Raw genomic sequence first — 25,144 nt, forward strand, 5'->3', positions numbered from 1 at the left:
AGTCCTAGAGAACATTGGCAGGAAAATCTCAGATATTTCACGCAGCAACATTTTTACTGATATGTCCCCTAGAGCAAGGGACATAAAGGAAAGAATAAACAAATGGGATCTCATCAAAATTAAAAGCTTCTGTGTGGCTAAAGAAAACAGCATTAAAATAAAAAGACAACCAACTGTATGGGAAAACATATTTGCCAATAATACCTCAGACAAGGGTTTAATCTCCATAATATATAAAGAACTTACACGACTCCACTCTAAGAAGACAAGCAACCCAATTAAAAAGTGGGCAAAGGACTTGAACAGACACTTCTCCAAGGAGGACATTCAGAGGATCCAGAGATACATGAGAAGATGCTCAATATTGCTAGCTATCAGAGAGATGCAAATTAAAACCACAATGAGATACCACTTTACACCGGTCAGAATGGCCATCATAAACAAAGCAACAAACAACAAGTGTTGGAAAGATTGTGGGGAAAAGGGGACCCTAGCTCACTGTTGGCGGGATTGCAGACTGGTACAACCACTATGGAAAACAGTATGAAAATTTCTAAGAAAACTAAGAATGAATATTCCTTTTTACCCAGCAATTCCACAGCTAGGACTATATCCTAAGAACCCTGAAACACCAATCCAAAAGAACCTATGCATCCCAATGTTCATAGCAGCACAATTTACAATAGCCAAGAGATGGAAGCAACCTAGGTAGGTGCCCATCAATAAATGAATGGATCCAAAAACTATGGTACATATGCACAATGGAATTCTATGCAGCAGAAAGAAAGAAGGAGCTCCTACTTTTTGCAACAGCATGGATGGAACTGGAAAGCATTATGCTCAATGAAATAAGCCAGGCAGTGAAAGACAAATACCATATGATCTCACCTTTAACAGGAACCTAAACAACAAAACAAACAAGCAAGCAAAATATAACCAAAGACACTGAAACAGAGAACAGGTTGACAGTGACCAGAAGGGAGAGGAGAGGGAATTCTAGGGGTAAAGGGGAAGGATTTACAGGAACTAGTATAAAGGCCACAAGGACAAAAACTAAGGGGGGGTAGAAATGGGAGAGAGGTGGGGAACACGGGCGGGGGGGCTGGGATGGAAATAAAAAACAGAAAACTACTTGAACAAAAATTAAATTAATTAATTAAAAAAATTAAAACATTAAAATTTGAAACTTGTCATGAAAGTGAATATTTATTTAGAAAGGACTCAAGCCACTGAAGGATACTGAAGCTCAGGCTGCATTAGCATGGAAGTCGATCAGCCTCTATTTGAGTGGTGAGGCGGACTAGCCCTGCTGCCTGGGTATTGTCCACCCTAAGGAAACATGGCCGAGCAAATTAGACTAGCTGTGCACTGTGCCCTTGTGTAGAAATATTCTTTCTCACTCCCCACTGCTTGGATATTTCTTACCCACAGAGAAAAAACTATACAAACTTAGGTTTGGGCCTATGGAAGAAAACACCAAGGAGATCACTCAGCCTCTGGTGTTCTGAGCCACAAAAGCCTGCCTCCAGCCTTAGCAAATGGACTATAAGTGCAGCCTTGTAACAACTGAATAGAAATAAAGTGCATTGAGAAGCAAGTAGGAGGCTACCATGTGGTCATGTTTAGGTCTCCAGGGGATCATATCAGTTTTTGGTTGAACACCTTAAGAGTAATAAAGATCATGCATTTACCTGCTCTTTTTGTCCATGTCTTTGAAACCTCATGAGGTGGGGTCAGGGACCAAGGGGAAGTTGACTATTGCAGGATCTCTTTCCATCAGCCACAGAATTTCCCATAAATATCCATTAGTCATACTAGCCTTTGTGCCAAGACCAAAAAAAAGGCTGTCACAACTTCTTCCCCTCCAACCTTCCTTCTCAAATGGTGGTAACAAGCAAACAAATTCTTGTTCTTTCTAAGGTATGTTGTTTGTACTTACCTGTGCATGAAGGAAAAAAACAAAACTGAAAAACAGGAAAAAATGTAACTACATAATCAAATTGGAAATACTGCTCCCTCCACTAAGCATTTCACCAAGATGAAACCTGCTTCACTTTTATAACACAACTCATCAAATAACTGAGACAGCTCATAACATTATCCATCATGCTATGGTGGTGTCCTTGGATGCTACAAAAGAACACATGTGGGTAGATTGCCAATTTGTTATTTTTAGTTCTTGAAAAATTTGACTATGGGGGGAAGTTTCAAGAAAATCACCCAGTCCCCAGCCTATCTATAGAGCACTTAAAGCACATCTATCAGTAAGAAGATCCAATTACATCTGCAGGCATTGCAAGTGACCAAAAGATATTTCCCAGCTATCACCCATTCATCCGTATGGCATGGGCTTGCAGAATAGCTTCTTATGCATGTCACCGAGGAGTATGAAGCCTGTCTCAGAGGAGGAGCACACTTCTACCTTGAGCTTTTGCATTCATTTCCCTCTGGTAGAAGCATTTATTCCCTGATACTTACATGGCTGAGTATCCTTCTCATGCTCCAGCTCTCACCTCGGGGTTCATCTTCTCAAGAGAGTCTTTCCTGTCACCCAATCAGAAGTTATGCTTATGCCCATCCCCAACAATTACTATCTGTCATCTCACTCTGTTGATTTAGTTCTTATCCCTCACCACTATGCATGGCCATTTATTGTCTGTCATCCCCAACTAGGTAGGAACTTTGTTCTATTCACCACTGTATTTCCAATCCCTAGCACAAGGCCTGGCACGCATTGGATACTCAATACATTGTCATTTCAACAGCTGTAAAAAGGGCGGGGAGAAAGTAACAGAGACTCATGAGCTGAATAAATGAATAGGTGATTTTGTCATTTCTTTCATGAACATAACCAAAGTACTTGGTAGCTCGAGACTTATGATTAGAGAATGAAGTCTTAAATAATTCTCAAAATGAGGGATTACAGTTTCAGTAAAGGCAGCTTTTTATTCTCTTCCCGATTTGTTCAGCCAGTCTGCAATCCCCAGAAACACCAAAAAGTGCAAAAGGCCAAAAGCCACTTTACTGCAGTATCTGAGGAAGTGGTTCAGTGATGGTAAGAACTTGTGATGGACAATTTGTGGTAAAAAAGTTGAAAGGGATCTATGATATAGAACTCCTATCCAACTCTCAATGCACACACACATACACAAACCCAACAAATTAAGACCCTGGGGCCAGCGATGAACTGAGAGTTCTAGATAATTACCTAGAAGACCCACAGAAATGTGGACCAAAGTTGTTAGATGGGATACAATGAGTGTATGCTATGATAGAACAGGAGGGCCACCATATTGTTCTGATTGTTCTAGACTGTTCTGTCACTGGGAAGTTTTGCCCACTTTACTATGCCTAATCTGTGCCCTATAGTAACAATACTTATTAAGCACTTTGTGGGAGACATGGTGCTAAACACCCCATCCCTAACTTAGTTTTAATTTCATTCCAAATTTTGCACAGGAGTGTCTGGATCTGACATATACAATCTCTGGACTGGAGGCTAAATCACATGCTACTATGGCTGTTTATTAAGCAAGCATCCCCCCTTCAACTTCATAAGATTTAAGCAGGGAGGTATGAGATATTACTTTTGTCTGTGGACAGATTACCCCAGATGACAATGAGCTATCCTAAGCTTGGTCCTCAGTCAGTGCTGCTCTAAACCAGGGAAGACCAGCTGACCTAGGGTTACACTGAAGCAAGAGATCTAGAAACTCCTGTAAGACACAAGGGTAGTAAATTTAGATTAAGCCTGTAAATTCAATCCAAATAAAGGGAATTAAAAATTCAGCTCCAAAAATTGTGAACCAACTGGTGGGCACTATGTCAGATCCAGCCTCTACCTGATCTTTGTATTCTAGAACCCCTTGCCTCCCTTCCTAAACTTCATTTTATATTATGTGGGACTGCAATACTCAGACTGTCAGATAAAGTGCCTGTTGTCGACATGTTTTTCCACCACCTGAATTTGTTATTTGCACCACCACACTTACTCTTATCCAAAAAAACTAAAAGCCACTGTTATTTTAGAACTTAGAACTCCCAATAGAAAATTCATATGACTCATGAGATAACCAGTCTGTAATTAAAACTTTATATGTCTCCAAAAGACACTGTGTAATTCCCAAAGATGGATATGTGACCCTTGCAACTCCCAGCATGGAGAGCAGTATGCTATTTACCCTGTGTATTGAGAAAGGCGCTGGGCCCAATTATTGAGAACAATTTTAAAAGGCAGCACCATACTCAGAACTGAGGTACATTAAGATGAAAACTACTCTCCAAGGGGATGGAGTACTACTAGTTATAGCTGAAACCAAATTCTGTGATGTCATTATACCTTTTCTCCCTGCTCCCTTGGTTGCTAGTCCTCTAGCTAAACAAGTTGGGGCCTCGGTTAGTCCCCCAAAGAAAGTTAGAATGCTGTGGGAACCTAGGATGTACTTGCAAAGATCACGCTTCACATTTTTCAAAGCTGCTGCTGCTGCTGCTGCCAATGTTGGAAACTACATTATGACACCCAGGTAGCATAAGGGCCTCCATTCTGCAAAGTTTGTTGCCAGGGTTTGCCTTATCAATAGTACTGCCAATGGAAATCTCTAGTGTGGGAATCAGTACCAATCATTAATGAGAAAGCTTACAACTCTGACTGAGGTATTCAGGTAGATACTATACTTTACACACACTTAATAATAGGTCATTTCTATCTGAAACAACTGTGATCAGGATGAGGCAAAAAAAAAGTGTGTCCTAAGAAATTTTGTGTGCTGATTATCTACACAGCTTAAATCACTGATGAATTGGCAGCTCTCCACTCTACTCTGTCCTGTGAATAACTGGGCTCAAATAAGATCTAGAATCTTGATGTCTAAGTTAACCTTGGAGAAAAGCAAACAGTTGTAGTTAAAAACATAGTATTTCCTAACAATCCAATAAATTTTTAATTCATCTAAGCATATTTATTTTTCCTTTTCTACTCCTTTCCCTTTATGGTTTCATATAAACATTGTTGGTGGTAGATAATTTCATAACCTCATCTTTAATTACAAAATACTTTGATGGGTCTGTGACTTAATTTGAGGAAGAATTAAGATTTTCCAGGGTGAAGTCAGGACTTTGCAGCACCACTTTTGGTGGTCTGGGAACATCTTCATTCTGAGAAAGGATGTTTTCACCTAGTTAGGCAAAAGCATAAGTTATTGTTGCTCTACAAGAGTTCAGTGGGTGCTGAGTGGGTAATAGACAGAAATGTGACAGTCACCAAGCCATTGTATTATTATATATAATATGTATTACTACATGCACTATTGTAATTGTTATTTTGAGTTTTCCACACCCACATTTCTATGGGGTGGGTGGGGCCTCTGCAAGCCACTTTTCTCCTCTGTCCTCTGGCTCCAGGTTAGATCCTGTCAATAGGGGGTGCTAGAAAAAATTGGGAGGCAGGAAGTGGCAGAAGGGATTTGCTCATTCCTATTTGCCTGCTGGCTGTTCCTGTCGACACTGCTCCATCTGTGACCCTTCATCCCAGACAGTAGTTTATTTCCATGTTCAGCCATTTTCCACACTCCCAGAGCCAGGTTCATTACAGCCTACTTAGTGGTACCAGTAGCAGAACCCCAGCTTCCTGCAGCCCCCTTCTATGAGCTCCTGGGTATCAGGAGTTCTGCCTTCAGGGTCCTGAAAAAAGCAGCTGTTGGGTGATGCCCTGTCCCCCGAGTTTATAGATTCTGATAATTCTAACCTCTTTCCTTCTCACAGTTATTATCTCTAAGATCTATGAGTGTTCTCGTTCATGTCTTTTTCAGCACTGCAACACCCATTATCAATTTCTTATATTACATTTTCTCCATTAAACCAGCTAGCATGTTGTCCCTCTTCCTGAGTCCTCATGGATCCTTGAGTATAATAGAGTAATAGGTATCTTCTGTGGGGTGTGGGGGGATGGGACAAACAAAAAATGTGGAGGAAGGAACAGAGACAGTTTATGGTCAAATAACTTTAAGAAACACTGAGTTAAGCAAAGTTGAACAGATCTCTGCAACAGGACTTACCAGAGCCTGTGCATATGCTACTGTGCACTGCAAATTTCCAAGTGAAGGACGTTTTCCAAACTTAATTGAGCATGGAACCCACTTAGTATGAAGTATGTCATGAGATTAATGTTCCATAGAACAAACATTCAGAAATGTTGGACACAAATAATAGGTCCTGAAACCCCCAGAAAAACTCCTCCATTATCAATAGCAAGACACATAATATCCTGCACTATATTGTCCACTAGAACGTACTTCATTTAAAACAGAGTAAAAGCCTGGGAGATCTGATGCAATACATTTATTTCGGATCAGATCCCCGCTGACATAGCAAAGTGGAAAATAGAGGCAATTCCTCTAGAAAGAAAATAGCAACATTTTGGTAAATATTCCAGATATTTACATACCTGAAAAATGGATCACAATGTACGTTCTCCTAACAGTCTCAATTTAAAAATTGACCTTTGATTCTGTTTATATTGATGTGTTATTGCTAATTTATTAGTAGTGAAAATTCTATCCAGGCCTCTGATCCAGTTATTCCACTGGCTGAGAAAATAGTATTTCCTTTTTATAAATCAAATATATAATTTTTAAATGTTTAACACCAAAAGAAATTTAAAGCATAAAGAATCACCACATGAGAGCTCCTTGTGCCTGGATTCACAGCCAAAATTAAGTAGAAACTGTCCAGTGAATGCAGATGCTGGCAGTGGGGACTACTCATTGTCATCTGTTATACCTGCATTCCTATCTTCATTTCCACCTTGAACACCTTCTCCAATTGCTCTAAGCTCTCTCTCCTCCAAAGTCTGATGGTATATTTTTTACATCCCTAATATGGGTATGTCATAAATGCATTCATGTTGTTTATTTATAAACTTAAATGCTGTGTCTGTAAGTGAACTGCAAATTCCTTGATAGCAAGGACCATGGACTATGGCTACAATAACTACAATGTCTGAGCGTGATCTAAAAACTCATTTGTTTCTTGTTTCTGAATTTATTCATATGAAATGAATTATGCACTTAATGAATAGCATTCACAGATAAGAAAGAATCGACATGAAATCCAGATTTCCAGGACAGCAGTGGGTGATGAAGTCAATATGAACACCTGTTTGTTTCAGAAGAATTTAGTGCCTTGCTTATAAAAGGTGCTCGATGGATGGTGGCTGATGATGATTCTCATGGAACTAGAATATTTGGGATGCATTTACTGTCTCAAATAGAACAAGCAAAAGTCATACTCATTTGAACAAACATTCGCTAAGTTCCAATTATACAAAGATAGGTGCAGCTGTGACATGCAAAGAACAGTGATTTGTAATCAGTCAGAACTCCGTTCTTTTTTTTAAAATTTTATTCATTTATCTTTAGAGGGGAAGGGAAGGAGAGAGGGAGAGAAATATCAATCAATGTATGGTTGCCTCTCATGAGTTCCCTGCTGGGAACTGGCCTGCAACCCAGGCATGTGCCCTGACTGGGAATTGAACTGCAATCTTTTGGTTCGCAGGCCCATGCTCAATCCACTGAGCTATACCAGCCAGGGCCAGAATTCCATTCTTTAAGCCTCCATTTACTCACTGTGTGACCTTGGGTAAGTATTTGCCTTTCACCAGCATCAGTTTCTCTGTCTTTATAATAATTCTTTCAAGTAGATACTGTGATGATCACATCAAATATAGTGTTGATACGTTACACATTTCATATACAGTAGGTTTTTAACAACTGGTAGTAGTAGCTGCTGTTGCTATCATTTTTAGAGAAAGTTTGTACCTAGGAGCCCAGAGGCAAAAATCACCCACCTAGATTGAAGGCATTTGCCTGCCTAGACAAGTGCCTAAAATCCAAAACAGAATTCATTCCTCTGGGTTTAAGGATTACTACCTTTAGATGCAAACCCTGAGACCCATGCCTTTGTCACGTCCCCAGATCGTCAGAGCCCTGGCTATCACTAGCGCCCTCCAATTCAACCCAGAGACTGACTTCCTGACAGGCAAGGATGGCAAGAAGTTCAAGCTGGGGACTCCAGATGCAGATGAGTTTCCCCGCATGGAGTTCAACTCTGGGTAGGACACCTACCACGAAACTCCCAAGGACAGCAGTGGGCAGCAATTGGATGTGGTCTCCACCAGCCAGCATCTGCAGCTCCTTGAGCCTTTTGACAAATGGGATGACAAAGACTTGGAGGACTTGCAAACCCTCATCAAGATCAAAGGGAAGTGTACCACTGACCACATCTCAGTTGCAGGCCACTGGCTCAAGTTCTGAGGGCACCTGGACATTTCTAACAACCCGCTCATTGGTGCCATCAACACCGAAAATAGCAAGGCCAACTTTATGCACCATGCCATCACCCAGGAGTTTGGTCCTGTCCCTGATACTGCCCATTACTACAAGAAACACGGCATTCAGTGGGTGGTGATTGGAGATGTGAACTATGGGAAAGGCTAAAGCTGGGAGCATGCAGCACCGGAGCCCCACCACGTTGGACGTTGGGCCATCATCACAAAGAGGTTCATCAGGAGCCACGAAACCAATCTGAAGAAGCATAGCCTCCAGCTCCTCACCTTCGCTGACCCAGCCAACTACAGCAAAATTCACCCTGTGGACAAGCGAACCGTCCAAGGCCTGAAGGACTTTGCCCCTGGCCAGCCCCCAAAATGCATCATCAAGCACACCAATGGGACCGAGAGGACCATCCTCCTGAACCACACTTTCAGTGAGACCCAGACTAAGTGGTTACGTGCTGGCTGTGTTCTCAACAGAACACAGGAGCTGCGGAAGTACCAGTAAGGTCATGCTCTGCCACCACCACCTGCCATGCTCCTCGGACTAGGCTCCTCTGATGTCTCAAGTGCAGTTAGGCATGTCATCAGAACCAGATTCAATCCCATCCAGCCGTGGCTTCTCACTGAAATGAGGCCGTGTGGCCAAGCCTCTTGCCTCCCCTGCCTTAGGGCACAGAGCAACCCAGGGCTGGAGGGTTGTTAACCTGCCTTCCCAGTTTCAGTTTGGTTCAGATCTTGAGCAGCTCCATTCAACTGTGTTTATTTTTTTTAAAGAGAAGAAGGGAGGGAAAGAACCATCAATGTGTAATTGACTCTCATGGTCCCCCAGCTGGGGACCTGGTCTGCAATCCATGCATGTGCCCTAGACTGGGAATCGAACCAGCAACCATTTGGTTCACAGGCTGGTCCTCAATTCACTGAGTCACACCAGCCAGGGCTCAACTGTATTTATTTTTGATAATAAGACTCCCATGTAAAGTTTTTCTCCTGTCTGATCATTTCAGTGGAGGCTGAAGAATTTTAAAGAAACTTTTGATCTTGCAAGGAAAATAAGAATCTATATATATATTTAAAATTATTCCCTTTACAATGTCCAACCATTAATCTACTATTAATATTTACCACTTAATTTGAATTTGTTTAGCTAACTGATGCATTGATTAACTCTTACAGTAATCATGGACTAAGACATTACTATGTCCCAGACACGCTACAGAACTGTATGCTCATGAGCTTTGCTCTCAGTGGACTTGAAGTCTCCCAGGTACTTGCTTTAGAGAAAAGAGAACACAGAAGGAAATGAAAGGCCTCACCAGACAACTAAAAGCTGCAAGAATAAAGAATATCAAAGAGAGCTTTATCTATTCAAACTTGCTGCCTACGACTGCCCTGATTGACTTAACAGGTGAAAAAACAATGAATGTAAAAGATTTAGATAATTATGAGGCTTTAAAAAAATTGATATCTGACTTTATTACCCAGAATAATAAGTGGTTTTGAATTCCTCACAAAGCTATGCAGCCTCTGTCCCACTGCACCTGAAACGATGAGACAAGCAGGCCTGTGGGGACAGATGGTCTGGCCTTCAGATGGCTCCTGTACACATGAGCACATCGGAAATCAGGGAGATCTTCAATATGGCTGACATTTCCTTCCGAATAATAAAAATGGACTATATTTTATTAATATTTAAAAAATATAAAAGGCAACAGTAGACCTATTATAAGACTGAATGGTTTTAGAGTGGTATCATTTGCATGTAATAATTAGGATATTCAAGCAGTCTTGGTGGACCTGTATTTGGCCCCATTCTCTGATCCTTTAGTTTTACATTTTTTTAATGCTTGAAAACCAATGCAAGTGAATGTCTTTCAAAACACTTTGTAATTCAAATTTCTACTAATTCAGACTGACCTTAACCCCAAATTCATCCAAATTAATAATGCTTAACTGTAGTTTTTCAAAGCTTTTTAGGCTGATTTAATGGCACACATTATTTTCTCCTGAATTATCTAGATTTGTCCCCAAGTTCACCATATAATGGCAGTCCTCCCCTCTCTCTTCACTTTGGCTGCATTTACATATCGAGAAATTTGGGACCATATCTCCTGCCCAAAGCCATTTCCTCCTTTTGCCAAGAAGATAATCAAGTTATGCCTCAAATTAGAATTAATTGCCTGACATATTTTATAATTTATGAGAGTGTTGCATCTGATGTGAGATGATCCAGTTTTATGATCTATGTCTGCATTGGCTATTTGTTGACTCAGACTTTGGATATTTAGCTCCTGAAAAATGGATTTAATATGGCCAGATTAGTTGGCCCTTTTTATGAAGGCCACCCTGACTTGATACCCAATAGTTACAGAGTCCCTCCTAATCCTTAAATATCCCCTCAATATTAAGGCTGAGTTGAAGCTGCATGTGTGTTTCATCAGAATTATAACAGCAACAATTCCTCCTATTTGTATAATGCTTAATATTTTTCCAAGCCCTGTTGTTAAATGTCATACCCTCCCAAACCGGGTTCGGCGATAAGAAACTGAGAAGAATCTCATTTTCCTCATTAAAATAAAGTAAAAAATGTTAATACCAGAGGAAGTGGAGCTGCCAGCCCCTGGGTTCCACATTCATTAGCAGAATCCTGCTAAACACTGCCGAGATTCATGCTGCGTCCAGTAGTCGTGGACAGTCAAATCAGTCTTGCTCCCTCTCCTCAGTTTCTCCGGAGAGCCAGTGGCTCTTCCCTTTAGCTCTCCTCCGTTACAACATGAAGAGCTCTGTCTGGGGCCACTATGAAGAGAAACAAGTGGGCTGCCTCCCCTCAAGTGACCCCCTGCCAGCTATGATCAGTGTCAGTAGGCAAAGCCCTCTCAACTGCCCTCTGAATCTGAAAATCTCCTTCGGGTTTTTCTCAGGCTCACTGCAATCAGTCCAGAGATGTTAGGCCCCCGAAGCTGGCACAGACACAGTCATGATTCTTCACCTGCTAAGTGGCTCTGGGACTTTCCACAGTCCTTAAGATCTAACAAAACACACTCTCTGCAATCACAGCTTTGCCGAGGTCCCTGCCACCAGCATAAGAAGTCGGAACAGGCTCGACTGGCAGGAGCACAGCCCTCGGGGGTGCTGGGAAGCCTAGCAGAGAGAGCGGGAAGCAGGTCAGCTCCTAAAAGGCTCCAGCAACATTTTACCACTTTTCACATTTGTTCCATTCTGGATGTGACACGCTGTGGATGTCACCTCAGCCCAGCACCAGAGACTGAAAGTTGTACATGCGGCTGTGTGCTTCTATGTCTTTCACCTTAATATCCCTAATCCAGGTTTCTTTAAACTGTGACACTGTTTTCTAAATCTGTTTTAGACGGTGCTATCTTATGAGATGCCTGTATGGAATAACTTTAATTCTGTGGTATCTTGCTCTCATCTTCAACAGCACTACTGGTGCACCTAGAAACTACCTGTGTACCTCAATAATAGCATAAGCAATTGTCTGCTCTTTTCATAATTCTGGCAAGAGACATGCTAGTCATTGGCATCAGTAGCAAAATACTTATGGCTCCTGCCCTCCAGGCACCTGATTAGATATACTGCCCCACTCTTCTCTGAAGGTAAGCATAGCATGAGAATTACTAAGTAGAGGGAGAACAAAAGTGAGTGACATGTGTCACTCCCAGAGGAAGCTCATAGGCAGAGTGTGACTCACCACATTTCTAGGCAGAGTGTAACTCACCACATTTCTGCCCATGGCTGCAGAGATGGCATAGACACGTCGAGTTGCAGCCTCTATGAGCCTGGCCTGGATGACCGTGATGGGCAGTCACTGTCATTGGACATATAGCACTAGAAAACAAAGATATATTATGCTATACCACTGAGAGCTTTGAGTTGTTTGTTATTGCACCATACACTGACCTAATCTGACTAGTATGAGTAGAAGGAGGGTCTGGCAGTATCTGAAAACCAGCCCCTGGAACCTAAGTCAAATGGTGCAGCCATGCAGGAAGCTGATTGACCTCTGTTGAAGAGAGGGTACGAAACTGCTTGGGAGTCCCAATTTGACCAGACAAAGCTGTGGACAGTTACTGCTGCCACGACTGCCACATGCTGAAATATGTAAAATGTGTGGCTTGTTGTCAAGATAGTTCCACTTCCTGAAAGTCTCTCTCATTTTGGAGAGGGCACACATTACACATTTTCTTCACTACATTTTCAGAAACAAAGGAAGAGAAGGAAGGATCCTGCCAAACAGCATTTATATTTAGCATGCACCATATGCACGTGTGCGGTACAGAGCACAAAGACATGTGGCAGTCCCGCCAGATTGAAACCCACAGGATAGAGAGCAGGAGATTTAATATATAAGTGCGAGACTCTCAGTAGTATAAATGTAGGCATTTCTGAGAACAGAATGGCTCTTTGTGCCTTGACTTCACAAGATTCTTCAGTAGCCACTTCAGAATATTCTAGGGGAACATAATCTTTAGATGTAAGGCTGTGAGTGAAAAGAGGGCTCGGTGGGCACGTGGTCTTTGAAGTGGAGTGCAGTGACTGAGGGCCCTGCAGGTTCTGGCTAATCCACTTCACTACACCCTCCACTGTGGAGCTCGGTTCTGAACAGGAAGTTTTCTCCTCAGAGTCACAGAAAAGGAAAATATTTTGAGGGGAGGAGGGTGTCTCCCCACATCAAAGACAAACTTACAGTTACTGAGTACTTCCTGATTAGGAGGTTGGAACGAGAATGAATGCAAAAGAGCATGAGAGTAAAGTGCTCAGGCCCTGAAGAGGGAACTAAAATCTAGGAAACTACAAACAAGGTAGAAAGAGCAAATGAGTGACTATACAACTGGAAGCAGGATGGTATAATAACCACCCCACCAGCTGTAAACCAGGAGGTGACTCTTACAAGGAAAGGCCACTGATCACTTTCAGGTTCCACAAGTGGGGGTTTCCCTAACACACCCCTAGCTGTCCATGCCCTTTACTCACACCACCTCTGGTGAGGGGGTGGATTCATATGGAAGGAAAGCCAGACATACTTAGTTCAGCAATGCCATTCCTCCCTGTGGCCTGCCCCAGCCCAGTGCTATAGTGTCTGGGTGGGTAAGCCTGACTATCTGTCTTGTCTAACAGATATGAAGTCACACCCTCCCATCTGATTTCTATCAGTAAGCACGGTAGTATTTTAGTTCTTAACCTGCTTCTCCTACTTCTTTGTTCCTCACATCATTGAGAATCATTGGTGGGCAACAGGTGTTAGACTAAGTGGATTTTTCCACCACTTCCAACACACACCCACTTAGAGTAACTAAGGTGGATGTTTTTCATTCCAGGGCCTGGTCCTGCTAATTGCGTGTTTTGTGGCCATAAGTCAATTAAGCAAAGGATAAATCCTCGTGTGTTCCAAAACTAAAATATCTACTGTTAGCCTTTGAGTTATTGCTTTAAAGTTTTAAAAATTATAGGCATACCTATGCCTATATACTTCTCCTGATTTATAGTGTTGCTGAGGAGTCTCTACTGAGAAAGACTTGACTCCAGCCTGTCATACACATCATACTGATATAGTTGTGTTTGGATTCGTTCAATAATGACCATGGAAAAAGGGACCTTCTGAGATGATTTGCACTGGGGAAGACGAGAAATTAGACCCAGCAACAGATCTGATTGCTGAGAGTGAGTGGTTCTCCCAAGAAAGCACGATGGCTGATACTAAAACTCACCCTAACATAGCCCACCTGGAGACTTGGATGCACACTGGCAGAAAGAGGTTACCTGTGTAAATCTAAAGGACTGTTGTTTAATCCCTGTAATTTGGAGGGCTCAAGAAGCCTTCATGTGGCACTTCCTTACAGCTGAGTATAGCATATGGGAGACATTTTTCTTCTCAATTGCAAATAAAGCAGTAAGAATCACCAGCCTTGAGACATAGTGGGTGATATCCATTGCCACAGACAGGAAGATTTCCAGTTCCAGTGGTGTCTAGGTAGCAGCAATGTCAACACCAGAAGTGTTGAGGAAGAGGTATGTTGTATTTAGCCCTGAACAAGCACTGCAGAATTGTTGCTTCTAATGTTACAGAGTTGCAGCCCACCTAGACTGTGTCATGCAACAACCATAGCTCATCGCTGAAGATATGAGAGCTTCCTGGGGAGTCCCAGAAGTACCTGGAGAGAACAGTACTTCTTGCACTGGTCCTTGTATTCCTTGAAACTATTCCAATGGCACAACCTTAGTCTTCTGGAAAGTAACAGTTTATAGGAAATTCACTGATGTCTGTATAGACCAGTATGATGATTATTTCAATACTGAGATTTCTCTCATTTATGTGTTTGATGCTACCTTTGTTAAAAGTGATCCATCTGCACCACCACCCATGTTTGACTCACATGGTCTATAAAGTAGAAAACCTGACCCTCCCTTCTCTTCCCCCAGCACTCTTTCCCCCATCCCCTCCAGGCATCACTTGACCCCAGAGGTAAAGCAGCAATTCACTGATAAACGATTTCAGGCCCCACATTAGTGGTCCATTGTACCTTTATAGAGGCCAGCCTTAAGAGCAGATAGAGTAAGCTATGGCCTACATGATGAGAAATGTAGAGATCCCTGACCAACATCTGAAATTCTGTGGCTAGAGATTCATTCATTTGATCTTGAGTTTTACCCGCTGTTAGAATGCAAAACAGAAGAATACATCTGGCAGGGACAGCTAGTTGCCTACCCAGTATCCATTCTCCTCTACTTACATACTAAAAAACTCAATTTTATTCTGGATAGCAATGTGCCTGGATAAAAGACTAGGCAACCAGCCTCCTTTATAGCCATGGATAGTCATGTGACACAGTTCTGACCCATGGAGCATGAGTCATTGGTAGAGCTTCTGGAAAAAGTCTTTAAAGTGGGCTGTCTTAGCTGACCTTTTCCCCCTTCCAACTTTCCTGTTTTTTCCTGCATGGAATACAGATATAATGATAGAAACAGGAGCAGTTATCTGAGAACCATAAGGAGAAGGTCAAAATAATCATAGAGACCTTGAGCTGCTATATCAAAGTCACCAACTATTGGCTTTCAGATCTCTTATTACATGAGAAAAATGAACCCTTATATGCTGAAACCACCATAGTTATTTCTTTTTTACTAGTAGTTGAATGCAATTTACTTGATGCACACATAAGCATTATCACAAGCAAATTTTGTCCTTCAATGAATACATTTATAACTCTTTTTTTGCAGATAGTTTTTCATGGGGGAAAAAAGGTGAATGAAAGAATGGAGATAATGGGAATCACAAGGTAAGAAGAGCATGAACAAAGTAAAGGTTGGAAGGAAAAAGAGGAAATTGATATTAAACACAATGGATAAAAATATGCTACTTTAATATTTCTACCAAATACTCAAATTGAGGCAGACTACTATTTGAATTAAAAAAAAGATAATCTGAAAATAAAATTATAGAGGATAAATGCAAGCTCAAAGAAGAAAAACATAGCTCTGAAAATAGACCTTAAAGGAAATAAAAAGAAGACTAAGGATTCTGGGTAAAATGACATTCATTTCTCTATTTCTCTTAGACTGTTTGTGCCGACATTTTTTTTTTCAGAGACAGTGAAGAGTTCTCAATTTCAAAGGAAACCTCGGAAATCAGTCAGTTGTAGAGCCTTGGAAATCAGTCAGTAACAGAGCCTTTGTTACCTTTCATCCTTATGTTTTTTAGTTTACTTATTCTCATAATCAAATCATCAACAGAGAGCTTCAGTTTATGTGGCAAGGATCCTCAAACCTTTGGTGATTTTGTGTTGCATTTGACCCAAAGTCATACAGCCATTTAGCATCATCATCAAAACTCTCACCAAAACCACAAAGATTTCTTTATCTATATGCAAGTTCATTTCCTATGATCAATCCATGTATTTTTAAAAATATCTTCTTTTTTAAAATTTTATTTATTTATCTTTAGAAGGGAAGGGAAGGAGAAACATCAATGTATGGTTGCTTCTGGTGCATCCCCTGCTGGGAACTGACCCCTGCTGGGTACTGGCCTGCAACCCAGGCATGTGCCCTGATGGGGAATTGAACTGCAATCTTTTGGTTTGCAGACCCATGCTAGCTCCACTGAGCTACACCAGCCAGGGCCATGTATTCTTTTTTTTTAATGCCAATTCTGAGTTAGGTTCCAGATATCAGACCCATAGTAAAAAATACTGTAGGAACAAAGCAAGCCAGATACATAGTCCTACTCTTTGGACACTCTAAGCCAAAACTATGGTTGAAGTGGAATTTGTATTTTGTAGCCGAAGAGTCCATCTTTCCTGACTGGAGTATTTATGTAACAGATTATAGTCAATGTTCCAATAGATAAAAATTGTTGATTAGACCTAAGAATTATCCATTTAATGGATAAAACAGATCCTTAATTATTTTAATTCAATTCGATATACTTTAGTATGCATATATACATGTTTTTGTTGAATTTATTTCTAAATTACGTTATCTAAAATTTCTGGGTCATTAAATATGCATATACTTTATTAGACACTGCAAAGCAGTTCCTGGACTCCTAGCCCATAGAAACTATAAGATGGTAAATGTATGTTGTCTTCAGACACTACATTTGTGGCAATTTGTTACAGCAATATATAACAGAGTTCTGCTAACTGTCACTATACCATTTTTTTGTGGAAGGAAGGGTAGTTAAAGACACAGAATCAGAGTAATTGGTGAACCTGTTTCATTGTGGCCAGGGACTGGTAGCTCTGTAAAGCTGGTGCACAGCAGTCATCCTGGGGTCCCCATAGTCCTTCAGATCCCTTTGCCTTCTTACTCCCTTTTCCCAGGTACTCCTCTTTCTTGGCTGACTTCCCTCTTTTAGCAGCACACCTTACCCAATAGTTTTCTTAGAAAGTATGCCTGGGACATACATTTTTGAAATCTTGCATATCTAAGATAAATTCATTCTACATTTTTTTAATTGGTAGTTGGGATAGATATAGAATTCTAGATTGGAAATAATTTTGAAGGCATTGCTCTAACAGACATGCTGTTGAGATATTAGAAGAAATTCTGATTTCTGCTACTTTTCATTTTTGTTTTCTCTTCTGCTTTCATTCTTTTCTTTAGAGTGTATCCACATGACAGAGAACATGGTCACTAATAGGTCCAGAGCTCTACACCTTACAGCTTTCATCACTGGTGATAGATTGACTAAGCTCTCCAAATTCCAAATCCCCCAAATCCTGGGCAATCCCCTGACTAGCCGTGTTAGACTTAGGTGCCCATTCTTAAATCAACTACAGAGTCACAGCACAATTATGCTCACTGCGTGAACAGCAGGGAAGGAGGACAGCTCCCAGGTTATGGGCGCCGATGCTCAGCAGGCAATCCCACAGATATTCCTGATAGTAAACCTTCCTTTCCAGATGTCGGATATGGATGTTGGATGCTTAGTAATAGGCATTACTCTTCTCTAAGACACTGGGACCAGCCCCTTCACATTCTTAAATGACATTTCACATCTAGGTTCTTCTGGGCAAAAAGTGCACTTGGAAAGTAGACAGCCTGGAGCAGGAACTGGGTTGAATCACTAGTATCTGTTTTCCAGACTCATAGTGTACACTGAGTAAAATCTCAGTAAATACTTGCAGGTGACAAATATTCTAATAGAGAGCAGATACAAACATACAGATTTACCTTAATGTACTTCATTAATGATGAACCTATCCCCAGTTCACCAGATGATTTCCAACCTTCTGTTTCACTGGTTGCGTGAACCTGACTCAAAAGGTCTAGATAGAAAGTAATGCTTATTCCTAAGTGGATGATACATTCTCTGAATGCTTTATAATTTTGTGTAGAATAAAGAAGGCCTTCAAAACCTTTAATTCTGATGTTAATAAAAGTGGGAGGGATACAATTTTGTGTCAAATTTCTTTACCTCATTTTAACTGGAATGCCAGCTTCCTAGGTCTTTCTGAATTCTTTTCAGCTTCTCCCAAGTTATTTAGTACTTCACTCCCTTGCTCTGTTCTTTATTCTTCTAACTATTGCTTTCCTCTTTTTACTGCTCTCTCTCTCTTCAACTCTGTTGAGATGGATATCTACAAACAAAAAAAATCTTCTACAAAAAGCAAAAATCTAACTTGCATGTTGTGAAAAGTATTTTACACTATTTTTGTATAATTACTTTAGTTTTCTGTAGTGGAGCAGCTGAGAAAAAATTGCTCTAATTGTGTAATTTTCTGCAACTACTCTGGGACAAAAATCTTGGTAATTGGATTTTTTTAAACTAACAAGTTGTCACAATTGGATAGTTCTTAAACTATTTGTGCTTATGCTTCAGAAATTTTGAGTGGATGCACAGTGTATTTTAAATGTTGCATCAGCTGTGGTCTCGAATTTGATTTATTTAACTTTGGGTTTTAAAATAGATTGACATATCTGATTATATATTGTCTCCACTAAACGGACCTCTGCTAAGTTTTGTAGTGTATTCATCCCCACCCTACACTATACTGTTGCCATGGAGCTGAAATCTTGGCATATGTAGCTCCGCCCCCAAGTGGTTCTGTCTCCCAGAGTGCTTTGCTGTTACTATGGAAATGCCTGCCCATTAATCTCGCTGTCCTTTTACTACCAAAGCACCCTTAACTGTCTCAAGCAATCAAGTGATGTTACCTACAGCAGGGAAAGAAAGAAGGCTGTTTCCCATTCTAACAGCAGCACTGATTTTAATCAAGATTTAATCAAGGAGCAGAAGGAACTAAAGCCATTTTAACCGCTCTCTTTTAAAGATATACAAAGCAGGATCCTGCTTGATGCATATGCTGGTGCCTTGTTCATGTCCTTGCTTAATACCTCTGAAAAAGTATACTATATATGTATATATATTTTAAAGGTACTTTTGTATTTAACACACATTACAAAAGTAGCTTTAAAAATAGCAAGTGGAATCAGTAGGGCAAGTAGTCACTCATTTGTACTATTGAAAAGAATGTAATGCTGACTACAAATATATTTTGGGAATTAGTCATAAAACAACAACAAAAAATGTACCTGCTGACTTGGATAAAACCTTATCATCCTATAGGACTTGTGAGGTAGCAAACATAAGTCAAGAGAAAATTAGCAGAGTTAAAGATATTCTTACAAACCTCACTTCTTTCTTCTATTACTTTCAGGTTAGGCATCTTTGAAATTTTGAATTTGACTGTATGGTCACTTGTACAATGTAAAAATAAGACTTATTGGTAATTCTGGAAGGATTTTCTAGGTTATTAGGGGAAAAAAGTATTTGGAAACAAATAAATCTTGGCCTGGCCACCCTGGATCTGAGATGGTGACTGTGGAAAAGTGAAATTGGCCCTGACAAGTGTGGGTGTCCAGCAGCTGTTTCAGAACTAGGAAAAGTTGAATGGTGTGAATGTACATGGTGCCTGCAGCGCAAACACAGGCCATTTTTCCTCTGAAAATAATTAAAGGATATTGAAGTTGGGTGGTAAGAGGGGAAAAATCAGGGTGGGGAAATCAGCGCAAAACTGGATATGTCCCCTCTTTCTAAAGACCCACAGGAGCCACAATGTCTGTGACTCCCTGTTATCTAAACAAGAAAGCAAGGCCGACTGTTGCTTTGGCACACTGCTCTGATGAAAAAAAATGAATGAATAAGGCACAAAATTTGAGTAGGTTTCTTCAAATACTAGATGGAGAAGAATGTAGGTTCATAAGCCTACCACTCACATAATGGTGAGGAAAGTCTTTCCCCAAAAAGCAGATCTTTGAGCTAGATTAGAATGAGAAGGGGAAAAGAGATCAGACTGTAGGATTTTGTCAAAACAGAGAAAACGTAAAGCGATATCTTCAGCATTTGAACATTACTCTAAGCTTTGAGTGCTATGTTATTCTCTCAGTTGAATTTTTTTTATCCTCTTCTACATTAGTTTCCTAGGACTATCATGCCAAGGCACCACAAATGGGTGGCTTAAAACAACAGAAATTTATTTTCTCACAGGCCTGAATATTAGAAGGCCAACATCAAAATGTTAGCATGGGCATACTCCCTCTGAAACCTATAGAAGAAAGTCCTTCCATGCCTCTTCTAGCTTCTGGTATCTGCCCTGAATTCTTGATACTCCATGACTAGAAGATGATGACTCCAATCTCTGTCTCCATCATCACATGGCCATCTTCTCAAGTGTGTCTTCATATCATCTTCCTTCTGTGCACCACTACATTCAAATTTCCCTCTACTGATAAAGACACAATCACATTGGATTAGGAGGCCACCCTACTCCATTATGACCTTATCTTAATTACATCTGCAAGTTAGGATGTCAACATAGCTTTCTGAGAACACAATTTAACCCGTAACACCTTCTCTCGGAAATAGTATCAAGAAAGGTATACAAGAAATTAATTGATAATTCTAAAAGTCAGTTATTAAAAATCTTCATACCCTGACCCATGTGTCTCAGTTGGTTGGACATTGTCCTGCAAAGTGAAAGGTCACTGGTTTGGTTCCTGGGTTCGGTGCATGCCTGGGTTGCGGGTTCAGTGCCTGGACAGAGTATGCACAAGAGGCAACCGATGGATGTTTCTCTCTCACATTGACCTTTCTCTCCCTCTTCTCCCTTCTCTCTAAAAATAAATAAAATCTCTTATTTAAAGAAATATCATTTTAGGCCATCTGAGCTCCTTCAGTTTTTGGCATATAAGTTAATGGAGTCATATTTATTAAGTTCAATTTACTTTCATACCCAGGAGGATACATGTGAGATAAAGATAATGATGATGATGATGATGATGATGACAGCTAACACCGAATACTTATTATGGTCCAGGTGGTATTCTAAGTTATTTTACATACATTAATTTATTTAGTCCTTCTGACCACCTCAGGAGGAAGGTTACTAATACTGTTTCCATTTTACAAATACAAAAGCTGGGGCACAGAGAGTTGAGTTTAGTTGGTTTGGAGCAGAGCAGCCAGCAGAAATGCCACTGCAGCATCTCAGTAAGTCTATCCCCATTGTCTGCTCTAAAGGCCTCAATGTAATCATACTGTAACCTGGAGCTTCCTGATTTAGAGAACAATTTTCACCCACCTAATACTCCAAAACTGAATGCAAGAAGGAACCACCTGGCTGGTCTTGTATATCTTAAATCAGCCCCATTTTCCCTCCCATGTGACAAGGAATGTGCTTGCCCTGCCCACAGTGGCATTTTGGGAGACAATGCAACAGGTGTCTTGATTTGCACTGGCTGAGCCTCAAACGCCATGTTATCTTCAGCATTTATTTCTTATTTTTATGCCTATAGAATGGATCTACTTAATACTAAGTTTTTCAGTATTTTTACATATAAGAATATGAATTAGTTCCCCAGTCCAAAAAAGAAAAATGAATTCTGGGTCATTAGCGTAAGAACAATATGCCCCCAAAAAGGTCATGTTATGATTACTATTTACCTAAGTCTGGGAGCACCAGGGTGATTTAGAGCAATTAGACATCGATAGAAACAGATCTCATTCTCTGGGGATTTCTTGAACAAATCAGAGGAGTGTGCTGATTTGACTTGTTTGTCTGTCCATGTGTTTAATTAGTTCCACTGACAACAACAAAACAAATTCTTTGCTGTCTGCTTATCAGATCTTCAATGTCCTAGCATGACTCTATGTAAAAGCAGCATCCTCAAAAATTCAAATTTACATGAATTTGTTTCACCCTTGGAGCCTAAGGGTCAAGGACAGAAACTCATTGTGTAATGTAAATATTTTTTAGAAAATGTAAAAGCTTAACACATTGTGGGCACTCAGTAGTTATGAAATAATAACCAAGTTAATTGATTAAGCAAAAAATTTTAATTAAAAGCAATCCAATAGTTTAGGTAGAACTATAGAGGTTAGTACCATTCTCCATGTCTTGAGACATTCGCCTCTGGAAAGAGCAGAAATAAAACCTGCTCTCTGTGTGTTTGCCTTCCCTCACCACCACCTGAGGACTTACAGGATTTCTGATCTACCTCCATGGGACCTCACATGAAGAAACACATTTTGCAGCAAAGGGTGCATATCACTGATAAGGGTACATGACCATGGGTCCATTTGTCCCACCATAAACTAGCTTGGCCAGAAACAATAGATCTGACAGATTGTTGCATGGACTATTGAGGATTCAGGTAAGATAGCAGTTCAGAGACAAAACCCTTCAGCTTGAGGAGCTCCCTCAGGTGCACTGTGCCAATATCTGAGATATAGTGCTGCACCATAATAGCTAAAATGTTATATATGGCCTAGGATTGAAGGGATGCAAGTAAAATTACCATCATTCCCAGTAATTCGCCTCATTTTTGTGCTTCCCATTCCTACAGTTTAGGTTCTGCTGGATTAGAGGCCCTGGCTTCCAAGAAACTACCCTTCCTCAGGGATTATGGTAAGGGGTTCATTCCTCTGAGCCTGCAGCCACAATGGCCACCTGATCACCCTGAGTTCTTCATGCCTGTGGACCAGTGATCGAATGAAGGAGTCACTATAGTGGTGGTAGAAGGTGCTAGGGTTGCTGTTATATAATAGGAGGATGGAGGAATAGGCCTGGAATTCAGGAGATTCACTGAGACATGTCTTGATGCTTCCATTCCTGAAAGAGAGTACCCAAGGAGTCAGATACTCAGAGACAAAGGTCTGAGTTAGTCCATCGGGCAAGTAATCTAAAGCAGCAAAAGTGATGGCTAAAGGCAGAGGAAATCTGGAACGAGTGATAGAAGAGGAAGATGATAGATATTGATTGCAGTCTGGGGACCAGATACAACTGCAGGTACTGTACCAGTTCTGCTAACTTTCTTATGTTGTTTTAGTGAGGTTGCAGCTGACCATGACTTTCAAGAGGTCATGCCACGTATTGGCAAAATGGGCTTAATGTGGCACTCGAACAGATCTAAGATACCACACTTAGTATATCTGAGATTTCTTTTGAGTGATGCCTTGAAAAACTAGTGATCCACAGAACATACTTTGGGGAATGCTGTTTTTTGCTTGTATTTTAGATGAGTTTGTTATTTTTATTTAAAGGTATATTTCTAATGATCCAAATATATCTTTATTAAACTACTGATAGATACTTTTATTTTTATCATCTGAATTTTTGAAGGAGGAGAAGAAAAAAGGTAGGGAGGGAAGGGGAGAGAAGCAGGGAGGGAGAAAAGAGGGAAGAAAGGAAGGAAGGAAGGAAGGAAGGAAGGAAGGAAGGAAGGAAGGAAGGGAGGGAGGGAGGAAGGAAGGAAGGAAGGAAGGAAGGAAGGAAGGAAGGAAGGAAGGAAGAAAAGGAGGGAGGAAAAGAAGAAAGAAGGAAAAATAGAAGAATTTAGAAGGCGGCAGAAATCCACTGCCAAAATGGTTGCCCCACTGTTGGTCCTCAGTAAACTTAAATAACGGCTCCAGTATATCTAGAAACCATACTACTTGGAGAATACTGGTGCCCACGTTTGGAAAACAAAGTCTCTCTGCCATAGAAGAATATTATCGTTTAGAACCTAGTGTTTTCTTAGAATGTGTTGCTAGATTTATATTCATTACAAGGATTACTCTACATTGATGGGTTCACTTAATTGAAAAGGCAACCTTAATCTAGTAAATTCTAACATTTGAAGAGATCAGCATGACCTTAAAGTATTGCAATGATGTCTGTCACTCATTTAAAGCTTCTCTGTCTCAGAATAATTTAGCTTGTAAATATGAGCTTGCTTGACAAAGGTAGACTGAAAAGAAAAGTGTATTTGTTAAAGTGCAGAGAGGAAGACTTTCTCTCCGGTAATTTTCAATAACTCAATAGCAACCATATGTGTATGAGAATCCCTAATCTTCATATTTCTCTGACTCGGAGCTTAGTGATCTTGGTAATTGTGAGTTGTTTTCAGAACATTACTTCTTCATTTGGCTTTGCTGGCATCAAACTGCATGACATGTATCTATAAATATACTAATATATCTGTATCACTTTTTTAGTTTTGCTTTTTTCTTGGATATTAGCTCCCTAATTTTTTTCAACTCCATGCTCATAATAAATTCCAAAGCAATGCACTATATCACATCTTCTACGCAACTTAGAATTCACTGTTTCACATCTGTCATTTGAAGATAATCAGTATTCTTTCACCACAAAATGACTAAACAGTGCATCCTGAAAAAAGTAAATGATGGATTCATTCTCAAAACACAAAGAGAAAAGTGTTGAAAACAGTGTCCAAAATAGTGTCAGATAAGTAACATTAATTAAATCTCCCCATATAAATAATATATGGCTCATCCTACTTAATTTGCTCCTAGTTTAGTAATATTCTTAAAGCCACTGTTATGTTGCCCCATTACTTGGCTCAATTTTACTTTATCATTACTAATAATAATGATTACTACTACTACTATGATGATGATCATCAGACTTAGATTGGATTGAGCGCTCACTGCACATCAGGTGTGAGACTGAGTGCTTTGCACACACCTCTACAGTGGGCCACGTCTCCCATCTCTACCCCTCCACCTTTGTCCAAGCCACCATCATTGATAGCTTGAACTTCTAGAGTAGCCACTAATTAGTTTACTTGCTTTTATCATTAGCTCTTTACAATTCATTTTCTACACAGCAGCTAGAGTGACCTTTTACAATGTATTTTAGAGCACATCACTCCTCTGTTTAAAACACATTCCAGAGTCTCCCATTGTGCTTAAAATCTTTATGGTGACTTTCAAAGCCATACCTGCTGACCTCTGGGATCCCCTCAGCCACCTTGGCATTCTTCAGAAACGTCAAGTTCATGCCTGCCTCAGAACTG

Source organism: Artibeus jamaicensis, unplaced genomic scaffold, assembly GCF_021234435.1.
Source record: "Artibeus jamaicensis isolate MK-2021 breed Jamaican fruit bat unplaced genomic scaffold, CSHL_Jam_final scaffold_369, whole genome shotgun sequence".
Taxonomy (NCBI): Eukaryota; Metazoa; Chordata; class Mammalia; order Chiroptera; family Phyllostomidae; genus Artibeus; species Artibeus jamaicensis.